Source organism: Hordeum vulgare, chromosome 1H (genome assembly GCF_904849725.1).
Source record: "Hordeum vulgare subsp. vulgare chromosome 1H, MorexV3_pseudomolecules_assembly, whole genome shotgun sequence".
Taxonomy (NCBI): Eukaryota; Viridiplantae; Streptophyta; class Magnoliopsida; order Poales; family Poaceae; genus Hordeum; species Hordeum vulgare.
Window position 1 is genome coordinate 377,593,354 of NC_058518.1, and position 12,244 is coordinate 377,605,597.

The window sequence follows — 12,244 nt, forward strand, 5'->3', positions numbered from 1 at the left end:
ACTTCGGGTCGTATTTCATCCTAGCGTTCGAAGATTTTTCTTTCCACTTGCATAATAATTTCTCAACATCATAGCTATCCTTACAAGCAAGAAAGTCCTCAGCTATCTCTCCCTCCATAACATAACCCTCAGGCATATCAGGCAATTCATATCTAGGAGAGCTAGTTCTAACAGGTGAAATAGCAGGTTCTACTTCAATAATCTCAACGGTTTCAGAAGTATCATCACATCTAGCAGCAACTCTAGCAATTTGTGCATCAAGGAATGCACCTAGTGGCAAAGCAGTATCAAGCATAGCATCTTCACAAGTATCATGGATAGCAGAAGTAGCATCATCAAGCACAGGCGACACATCAAAATTTCTAGCAGGAGGTGGTGTCCCAAACTTACTCATAACTGAAGGTGAATCAAGTGCAGAGCTAGATAGCAGTTCCTTACCTGTCCTCGTAGTTGAGGGCAAGACTTTAGTTTTTGGATCTCTCGGATTCCTCATAGTGATAAGCAGACGTAAATCCCAAGTGACTGAGAGAATATAACTATGCCTCCCCGGCAACGGCGCCAGAAAATAGTCTTGATAATCCACAAGTATAGGGGATCGCAACAGTTTTAGAGGGTAGAGTATTCAACCCAAATTTGTTGATTCGACACAAGGGGAAGCGAAAGAATATTCTCAAGTATTAGCAGTCGAGTTGTCAATTCAACCACACCTGAAAGACTTAGTATCTGCAACAAAGTATCAGTAGCAGAGTAGTGTGATAGCAACAGTAGCAACAGTAGCAACGGTAACAGTAGCAGAAGTGACAACAGTAGCACAGTGACAGCAGTAGCAGCAAAGTAACATAGCAAGGACTTGTAGGAAAAACTCATAGGCATTGGATCGGTGATGGATGATTATGCTAGATGATATTCATCATGTGACAGTTATAACATGGAGAGATGTGTAACAAGCTCCAGTTCGTCAATGTAATGTAGGCATGTATTCCGTATGTAGTCATACGTGCTTAGGGAAAAAAACTTGCATGACATCTATTCTCCATCCCTCCCGTGGCAGCCGGGTACTAATGGAAACTACAATATATTAAGGTTCTCCTTTTAATAGAGAACCGGAACAAAGCATTAGCACTCAGTGAATACATGAACTCCTCATACTATGGTCATCTCCGGGAGTGGTTCCGGCTATTGTCACTCCCGGGTTGCTGGGTCATAACACATAGTAGGTGACTACAACTTGCAAGATAGGATCAAGAACACACATACATTGACAAGAACATAATAGGTTCATATCCGAAATCATGGCACTCAGGCCCTAGTGACAAGCATTAAGCATGGCAAAGTAGTAGCAACATCAATCTCAGAACATAGTGGATACTAGGGACCAATCCCCATCAAAACTAACTCGATTACAAATATGGCAAAAGCTATACCAAAAATTGGTTCACGTAAGAAAGTGCGTATTGGTTAGATCTCATCCAACCCATCACCGTCCACCAAGCCTACAATGAGATTACTCACGAACAGTGAAGAGCATCATGGAATTGGCGATGAAGGAAGGTTGGTGATGACGATGGCGACGATCTCCCCTCTCCGGAGCCCAGAACGGACTCCAGATCTGCCCTCCAGAGGAAGAACAGGAGGTGGCGGCGCCTCCGTATCATAAAACGCGATGAACTCTTCTCCTTGATTTTTTTCCGGATGAAAGGGACTAAATAGAGCTGGAGTTGGAGGCAGTGGAGCCCCGAGGTCCCCACAAGCCTGCTAGGTGCGGCCAGGGGGCCCGCGCATGGTGGGCTTGTGGGCTCCTCGCTCCACCCCTCCGGTTGATTCTTGCGCCAGTTTTTTTTATATATTCCACAAAAAATCCTCATAAATTTCCAGGTCATTCCGAGAACTTTTATTTCTGTGCAAAAACAACACCATGGTAATTCTGCAGAAAACAGCGTTAGTCCGGGTTAGTTCCATTCAAATCATGCAAATTAGAGTCCAAAACAAGGGCAAAAGAGTTTGGAAAAGTAGATATGACGGAGACGTATCAGGGCACATCACTTCCTCATCTCTTTTGCAAGATATTTGCTGGCGGAGCCCCCGAGCACATCTTTCTGGCGCCACAGCGCTCCAAGGAGAAATGCGAGCTGGAGGACGCGTAAAGGGGCGGTTCGGGGCCTCGGACGCGTCCTCGACGACCATGCAGCACTCCGGAGATGTGCGACATCCGAAGTAAGCGTCGGAGGCCTGGTCGAAGCCCCCTGTCACGCCCTCGACAGCAGCGTGAGCGTTCCAAGGAGGTGTGCTAGCCAGGCGATGCAGAGCTTGGGGCTTCCTCTCCTTCCACCCGCGCTCGCATAACACCTATGGAGGTGCGACGAGCTCTTGCGCGGGTACAGCAGCCACTGCCTCCTCCCACTCTGGGAAGATGCTGCGGCGAACTGAGATCTGTGGACCCGACGAGCGGCTCGTCGGATCGGACGGCGCTGACGCCGGCCTGCTTCCGGCGATCCCCCTACCTGGCGCGCCAAAGATGTCGGTGAAAGGATCGACACCTATGGGGCCTCGACGGTCCCCTTTTGCTGATTTGGCAGGGAGAGGGATCGCGGCAAGAGCAGAACCAACAATGAGGGCTCGGCAAGGTCTTTTTTACCTAGGTTCGGGATGCGTGGTGCGTAAAACCCTACTCTTGCATGTGCTTAGTTATTCGGTTTAGGTTACTGTAGATCTTTCCTTCTTACAGCCTTTCGATTGGTCAAAAAGCCAAAAATCCCTTTCTACTGAGCCTCGGGCCTCCTTTTATTGGCGAAGGGGTCACCAAAGTGGCTCAGTGGGTGAACGGTGGGTTCACGAGTGGAACAGCGCCGACTGACCGCCAAAGTGTTACTGTGGTGCATTAAATGCTTTGACATACTTCCCTGACCTCGTCGGGGGGGGGGGGGGGGTTGGACTCGTACCCACACGTGGAAACTTCGGGGTGTTGCGCTGGCGTGTGGGCGGACGCGTGGTCCATGCATCGGTGGTGGCGTGTTCGTCGGTGGAGGCGTTCACACGCGCGAGGGTGCCATGGGCCCGCGCCTCTCCTCGGCCTTCTCTTACTTCCCGGCACGGTTACCTCGCGGGGGGCACTTCTCGTTCCTCTCGACATGGAGGCGATGGCCTGCCGAGGCCTTGTCAATCTTCCCAGCAAGGATGGCTTGCCGAGGCTCAGTCCTCCTTCCTTGGCGGGAGGCTCTCTCCTTGGCATTGTCTATCTCCCCGGCAGGGAGCTCCTGCGAGGGTCTCTTCTTCATTCCTAGCAAGCGAGTGCTTGCCGGGGGGGCTTGCAATCTGTACCTGGGGGGGCTTCTGAGTCTTCCTTCCGCCCTAAGCTCCAGCGACGCGCCTTGCCGCCGTAGAGGGGCAGCCGGTGTCTGATACGTCCATTTTGCATCATGCTTTCATGTTGATATTTATTGCTTTTTGGGCTGTTATATTACTTTGTGGTACCATATTTATGCCTTTTCTTTCTTATTTTGCAAGGTTTATTTGAAGAGGGAAAATTAAGGCAGCTGGAATCCTGGACTAGAAAAGGAGCAAATCTTAGTCCACTATTCTGCAATCTCCAAATGCCCTGAAAAGTTTCGTGGATTCTTTTGGGATTATATAAAAAATATTGGGTGAAAGAAGTACCGAAGGGGGGCTGCCAGGGCGCCACAAGCCGTGCCACCGCCACCCCCCTTGGTGGCGGAGTGGGGATTTGTGGGCTCCCTGACGGCCCACTATCCCCCCTCTTTTGCTATATGAAGGGTTTTGGTCCAAAAAAATCATTCGGGAGCTTTTTCGTGGTTTCACCGCCGCCACGAGGCGGAACTTGAGCAGATCCAATCTAGAGCTCCGGCAGGACGATCCTGCCGGGGAAACTTCCCTCCCGGAGGGGGAAATCGTCGCCATCGTCATCACCAACACTCCTCTCGTCGGAGGGGAGTCATCGTCATCAAATTCTTCATCAGCACCATCTCCTCTCCAATCCCTAGTTCATCTCTTGTAATCAATCTCCATCTCACGACTCCGATTGGTACTTGTAAGGTTGCTAGTAGTGTTGATTACTCTTTGTAGTTGATGCTAGTTGGATTACATGGTGGAAGAGTTTATGTTCAGATCCTTGATTCTATTCATTACACCTCTGATCATGATTACGATTATGTTTTGTGAGTAGTTACTTTTGTTCCTGAGGACATGGGATAAGTCATGTTAATAATAGTCATGTGAATTTGATATTCGTTCGGTATTTTGATATGTTGTATGTTGTCTTTTCCTCTAGTGGTGTTATGTGAACATCGACTACATAACACTTCACCATATTTGGGCCTAGAGGAAGGCATTGGGGAGTAGTAAGTAGATGATGGGTTGCTAGAGTGACAGAAGCTTAAACCCCAGTCTATGCGTTGCTTCGTGAGGGGCTGATTTGGATCCACTAGTTTAATGCTATGGTTAGACGTTGTCTTAATTCTTCTTTTGTAGTTGCGGATGCTTGCGAGAGAGGTTAATCATAAGTGGGATGCTTGTCCAAGTAAGGGCAGTACCCAAGCGCCGGTCCACCCACATATGAAACTATCAAAGTAACGAACGTGAATCATATGAACATGATGAAACTAGCATGACAGAAATTCCCGTGTGTCCTCGGGAGCGTTTTCCCTCCTATAAGACTTTGTTCAGGCTTGTCCCTTGCTACAAAAGGGATTAGGCCACTTGCTGCACCGTTGCTACTACTTGTTACTTGTTACTTTTTGCTTGCTACGTTTCACCTCACTACACAATCACTTGTTACCTCTACTTTCAATGCTTGCAGTTATTACCTTGCTGAAATCCGTTTATCAGAGCCTTCTGCTCCTCGTTGGGTTTGACACTCTTACTTATCAAAAGGACTACAATTGATCCCCTATACTTGGGGGTCATCAAGACTCTTTTCTGGCGCCGTTGCCGGGGAGTGAAGCTCCTTTGGTAAGTGGAAATTGGTAAGGAAACATTTTTATACTGTGCTGAAATTTATTGTCACTTGTCACTATGGAAACTGTTCCTTTGAGGAGTTTGTTCGGGGTATCTTCACCACGAATGAAAGCACGAGGAGTTGTTCCTCAACCTGAGGTAACTACTGAAAATATCTTTTATGAAATTCCTTCGGGTATGCTTGAGAAACTGATGGCTAATCCTTTTACAGCAGATGGATCTTCACATCCAGACTTGCATCTAATCTATGTAGATGAAGTTTGTGGTTTATTTAAGCTTGCAGGTTTGCCCGAGGATGAGGTAAACAAGAAAGTCTTTCCTTTATCTTTGAAGGATAAGGCCTTGACATGGTATAGGCTATGTGATGATACTGGATCATGGGGCTACAATCGGTTGAAATTGGAATTTCATCAAAAGTTCTATCCTATGCATTTACTACATCGTGATCGGAACTTTATTTATAACTTTTGGCCTCGTGAGATGGAAAGCATAACTCAAGCTTGGGTGAGGCTTAAATCAATGCTATATTCATGCCCCAATCATGAGCTCTCGAGAGAAATCATCACTCAAAACTTTTATGCTCGGCTTTCTCATGAAGATCGTACCATGCTTGACACTTCTTGTACCGGTTCTTTTATGAAGAAGGATATTGATCACAAGTGGAATTTATTGGAAAGAATCAAACGCAACTCTGAAGATTGGGAGCTGGAGGAAGGTAAGGAGTCAGGTATGCATTTCGAGTTTGATTGCATTAAATCTTTTGTTGAGACAAACACTTCTAGAGATTTTAGCGCTAAGTATGGACTTGACTCTGAGATAGTAGCTTCTCTATGTGAATCTTTTGCCGCTCATGTTGATCTTCCCAAAGAGAAGTGGTTTAAATATCATCCTCCTGTAGAAAGCAACATAGCCAAAACCAATCTAGTTGAGGAGAAGTCGTTGCTTTTAGTGATCCTGTTGTTCCTTGTGCTTACACTGAGAAACCACCATACCCTGCTAGGATAAAGGATTATTCTAAAGCTCCAACTGTGATACGTGATACGTCTCCAACGTATCTATAACTTTTTATGGTTCCATGCTATTATCTTGTCAACTTTGGATGTTTTGTATGCATGAATATGCTATTTTATATCTTTTTTGGGACTAACATATTAACTCAGTGCCAAGTGCCACCTTCTGTTTTTTCCGTGTTTTTGGCCCATTTTCACTCAGAGTCCAAATGGAATGATACTTTACGATGATTTTTTTGGACCAAAAGAGACCCCCGAAGGCCAGATGGGCCACGAGGGAGTCACAATCCCTCACGCCGCCACCCCCCCCCCCGGTGGTGGCGCGCAGGATTGTGACCTCCTCGTGGGCCCAACTGACGCAATTCCACCGCCATAAATTCCTATAAATTCATAAACCACCAAAAAGAAACCTAGATCGGGAGTTCCACCGCCGCAAGCCTTTGTAGCCACCAAAAACCAATATGGAGCCTGTTCTGGCACCCTGTCGGAGGGGGAATCCATCTCCGGTGGCCATCTTCATCATCCCGGCGATCTCCATGACGAGGAGGGCGTGGTTCTCCCTCGGGGCTGAGAGTATGTACCAGTAGCTATGTGTTTGATCTCTCTCTCTCGTGTTCTTGAGATGTCTTGATCTCGATGTACCACGGGCTTTGCTACTATAGTTGGATCTTATGATGTTCTTCCCCCTCTCCCTCCTGTAATGAATTGAGGTTCCCCTTTGGAGTTATCTTATCAGATTGAGTCTTTGAGAACAGTTGATGTATGTCTTGCACGTGTCTATCTGCTGTGATCAACTTGCGGGTTTGTGACAATTGGGAAACTATGCATATGGGTTGGCACACGTGGATTCATGTGAGTACTTGATGTATGTTTTGGTGATCAACTTGCGGGTTCGTGACATTGGGAACCTATGCACAGGGGTTGGCACACGTTTTGACTCTCTGGTAGAAACTTTGGGGCACTCTTTGAAGTTCTATGTGTTGGTTGAATAGATGATTCTGAGATTGTGTGATGCATATCGTATAATCATACCCACGGATACTTGAGGTGACAATGGAGTATCTAGGTGACATTAGGTTCTTGGTTGATATGTATCTTAAGGTGTTATTCTAGTACGAACTCTATGATAGATCGATCAGAAAGAATAACTTTATGGTGGTTTCGTACCCGACAATAATCTCTTTGTTTGTTCCCCGCTATTAGTGACTTTGGAGTGACTCTTTGTTGCATGTTGAGGGCTAGTCATATGATCCAATTATGTTATCATTGTTGAGAGAACTTCACTAGTGAAAGTATGAACCCTAGGCCTTGTTTCCAAGCATTGCAATACCGTTTGTGCTCACTTTTGTTATTTGTTACCTTGTTGTTTTTGTAATTTCAGATTACAAAAACCTATATCTACCATCCTTATTGCACTTGTATCACCATCTCTTCGCTGAACTAGTGCACCTATAAAACTTACCATTGTATTGGGTGTGTTGGGGACACAAGAGACTCTTTGTTATTTGGTTGCAGGGTTGCTTGAGAGAGACCATCTTCATCCTACACCTCCTACGGATTGATAAACCTTAGGTCACCCACTTGAGGGAAAATTGCTACTGTCCTACAAACCTCTGCACTTGGGGCCCAACAACGTCTACAAGGAGATGGTTGCGTAGTAGACATCAAGTTCTTTTGTGGCGCCGTTGCCGGGGAGGCTAGGTAAGCGGCACTCACCTCCCGTCAACGAAGCTCTTTTCTGGCGTCGTTGCCGGGGAGGTTAGCGCTTGAAGGTATATCTTTAGATCTTGCAATCGAATCTATTTGTTTCCTGTTCTTTCGCTAGAAAACTACAAAAAAATGGAATTGAGGATGCCTCATATGCTCCACCTTTCCAATGTCTTTCGTGAGCATGATGGGAAGGAAAATTGTGCTCAAGTGCTGAATGAAGAATTACATAGAATGCTTGGCATAGAATATGTGAATGATGAGCATGATTAAAATGTTGTTAGCACAAATTCTTTGAATACCCATGGTTCTAATGATATGCAAAGCCACAAGCTTGGGGATGCTATATTTGATGAAGATGATCTTTTTAGTTCTTCCACTTTGAATGATCAAAATTATTTTGATGAAAGCATGCCCCCTATCTATGATGATTATTGTGAGGATACTTATGCTTTAGAGAAGAGGGGTGATAAAACTTGTCATACTCTCGAGAACCCTTTTGCTAAATCTTGCTTTTTCATTGTGGACACAATTTGTAGTGCTCAAGTCTTTTACGATACTCTCACTACTATTCTTGAGAATAGATTTCCTTATGTGGAGAGTAGTAAAATTTCTATGCTTGTAGATCATGAAAAGAATGCTTTAGGTGCTGGTTATATTGTTGAATTCATTCATGGTGCTACTGAAAATTACTATGAGAGAGGATCATATGCTTCTACTTATTGCAATAGTATCATGCTTCCTCTCCATATGTTGAAATTTTTGAAGCTATGCTTGTTTTGCCTTCCTATGCTAGTTGATTCTTGCTCCAATAAATTGTTTGATCACAAAATCCCTATGCATAGGAAGTGGGTTAGACTTAAATGTGCTAGCCATATCCTCCATGATTCTCTCGTTGTGTTTCAATCCTTATCTTTTATGTGAGCATCATTGAAATCAATGCCTAGCTAAGGGCGTTAAACAATAGCGCTTGTTGGGAGGCAACCCAATGAATAAATTTTTATTTGATTTTTGCTTCCTGTTTTGTGTTTTCCACACTTTCATAATTCTGTTATGATTGTGTTTTTTGTGTTTCTTTTTGCGTATATGTCAAGCAAAATTGTTATGATTAGTCTTGGGGATGATCGTTTGGTCATGCTGGAAAAGACAGAAACTTTCTGTAAGAGCTTTTGAGTTCATACTTTTTGCTGTTGATTGCTACACAAATTCTTCAGACTGTCGTAATTTTTAAGAATTTTTGAAGTACCAGAGGTATACGAAATATACAGATTGCTACAGACTGGTCTGCTGTTAACATATTCTGTTTTTTGTTGTGTTAGTTGCTTATTTTGATGAAACTATGGATAGTATCGGGGGGTATTAGCCATGGAAGATTGAAAATACAGTAACCCAACATCAGCATAAGTAGAATTTAAGTTTGCTACAGTACCTAAGGAAGTGGTGGTTTGCTTTCTCATACTAATGTTATCACGAGTTTCTGTTTAAGTTTCGTGTTGTGAAGTTTTCAAGTTTTGGGTAAAGTTCTTATGGACAAATAGATAAAGAGTGGCAAGAGCTCATGCTTGGGGATGCCCAAGGCACCCCAAGAGATTCAAGGATGCCATAAAAGCCTAAGCTTGGGGATGCCCCGGGAAGGCATCCCCTCTTTCGTCTTCAATCCATCGGTAACGTTACTTGGGGCTATATTTTTATTCACCACATGTTATGTGTTTTGCTTGGAGCGTCTTGTATCGTAGGAGTCTTTTATTTTTGTTGTGTCACAATCTTCCTTGCTGCACACCTAGAGAGAGAGACATGCACTCACAGTGATTTTGTCGAGCTTCACTTATATCCTTTGGTAGACAATTCAGCTCACATGTGCTTCACTTATATCTTTTGAGCTAGATACTTTTGCTCTATGTGCTTCACTTATATCTTTTAGAGCGCAGCGGTGCGTGGCTTGGTAGTTGATCTATGCTTTGAAATTAGTCTCAAAAGGGGTAGTTATCCAAAGGGATATGAAAACTTCCACCTTCATGTGCATTGAATAGTTAGAGAAGTTTGATTCCTCTCAATTAGTTTTGAGATATGGTTGTGGTAATATTGAAGTTATGCTAGTAAGGTGTTGTGGATCTAGAAATACTTGTGTTGAAGTTAGTGATTCTCGTAGCATGCACGTATGGTGAACCGCTATGTGATGAAGTCTGAGCATGATTAGTCTTTTGATTGTCATCCTTTGCGTGGCGGTCGGGATCGCACGATGGTTTATACCTACCAACCCTCCCCCTAGGAGTATGCGTTGAATGCTTTGTTTCGATTACTAATAAAACTTTTGCAACAAGTATATGAGTTCTTCATGACTAATGTTGAGTCCATGGTTTAGATGCACTTTCACCTTCCACCATCACTATCTTCTTAGTGTCGTGCACTTCCACCGGTGCACAAAACCCACCATTAGCCTCCCTCAAAACAGCCACCATACCTACCTACTATGGCTTTTTCAAAGTCATTCCGAGATATATTGCCATGCAACTACCACCATGACATGTGCCACCACGTCTACATTGCCATTGCATGATCATAAGATAGCTAGCATGATGTCTCCATTAATGTCTATGCCATGCTAGATCATTGTCACGGTACACTACCGAAGGCATTCCATATAGAGTCATCGTTGCTCTGAGTTTTGAGTTGAAAGTGTGATGATCATCATTGATGGAGCATTGTCCCATGTGAGGAAATAAAAGAGGCCAAATAAGCCCACCAAAATAAAATAAAAATAGAAGAAAAAATAGAGGCCAAAGAGGCCACCAAAAAAATATAAAAAAATGAGAGAAAAAGAGAGAAGGGACAATGTTACCACCTTTCCACACTTGTGCATATTAAGCACCATGATCTTCATGATTGAGAGTCTCTCTTTTTTGTCACCACCATATAGCTAGTGGGAAATTTTCATTATATAACTTGGCTTGTATATTCCAATGATAGGCTTCCTCAAAATTGCCTTAGGTCTTCGTGAGCAAGCAAGTTGGATGCACACCCACTAATTTTCTTTAAGAGCTTTCACATACTCTTAGCTCTAGTGCATCATTTGTATGGAAATCCCTACTCATTCACATTGATATCTATTGATGAGCATCTCCACAGCTCATTGATATGCCTAGTTAATGTGACTATCTTCTCCTTTTTGTCTTGCAACCTCCACCACACTCCACACCATCTATAGTGCTATAACCATGACTCACGCTCATGTATTGTGTGAGAGTTGAAAAGGTTTGAGAAAGTAAAGGTGTGAAACAATTACTTGGCCAATACCGGGGTTGTGCATGATTTAAATTCGTTGTGCAATGATGATAGAGCATATCCAGACTATATGCTTTTGTAGGGATAACTTTCTTTTGGCCTTGTTATTTTGAAAGTTCATGATTACCTTGCTAATTTGCTTGAATTATTATTGTTTCCACATCAATAGAAAACTATTGTTTTGAATCTAACGGATTTGAACATTCATGTCACGTGAGAGGAGTTACAAAGGACATCTATGCTAGGTAGCATGCAACATCAAAAATTCATTCTTTATCACTTCCCTACTCGAGGACGAGCAGGAGTTAAGCTTGGGGATGCTTGATACGTCTCCAACGTATCTATAATTTTTTATGGTTCCATGCTATTATCTTGTCAACTTTGGATGTTTTATATGCATGAATATGCTATTTTATATATATATATATATATATATATTGGGACTAACCTATTAACTCAGTGCCAAGTCCCAGTTTCTGTTTTTTCCGTGTTTTTGGCCCATTTTCAGACGGAGTCCAAATGGAATGAAACTTTACGATGATTTTTTTGGACCAAAAGAGACCCCCCGAAGCTTTGGGAGAGGGCCACATGGGCCACGAGGAAGTCACAAGCACTCACGCCGCCACCCCCCCCCCCCATGGTGGCGCGCAGGCTTGTGACCTCCTCGTGGGCCCAACTGACGCAATTCCACCGCCATAAATTCCTGTAAATTCAGAAACCACCAAAAAGAAACCTAGATCGGGAGTTCCGCCGCCGCAAGCCTCTGTAGCCACCAAAAACCAATCTGGAGCCCGTTCCGGCACCCTGTCGGAGGGGGAATCCATCTCCGGTGGCCATCTTCATCATCTCGGCGATCTCCATGACGAGGAGGGAGTAGTTCTCCCTCGGGGCTGAGGGTATGTACCAGTAGCTATGTGTTTGATCTCTCTCTCTCGTGTTCTTGAGATGTCTTGATCTCGATGTACCATGGGCTTTGCTACTATAGTTGGATCTTATGATGTTCTTCCCCCTCTCCCTCTTGTAATGAATTGAGTTTCCCCTTTGGAGTTATCTTATCGGATTGAGTCTTTGAGAACACTTGATGTATGTCTTGCACGTGTCTATCTGCTGTGATCAACTTGCGGGTTTGTGACAATTTGGAACCTATGCATATGGGTTGGCACACGTGGATTTATGTGAGTACTTGATGTATGTTTTGGTGATCAACTTGCGGGTTCGTGACATTGGGAACCTATGCACAGGGGTTGGCACACGTTTTGACTCTCTGGTAGAAA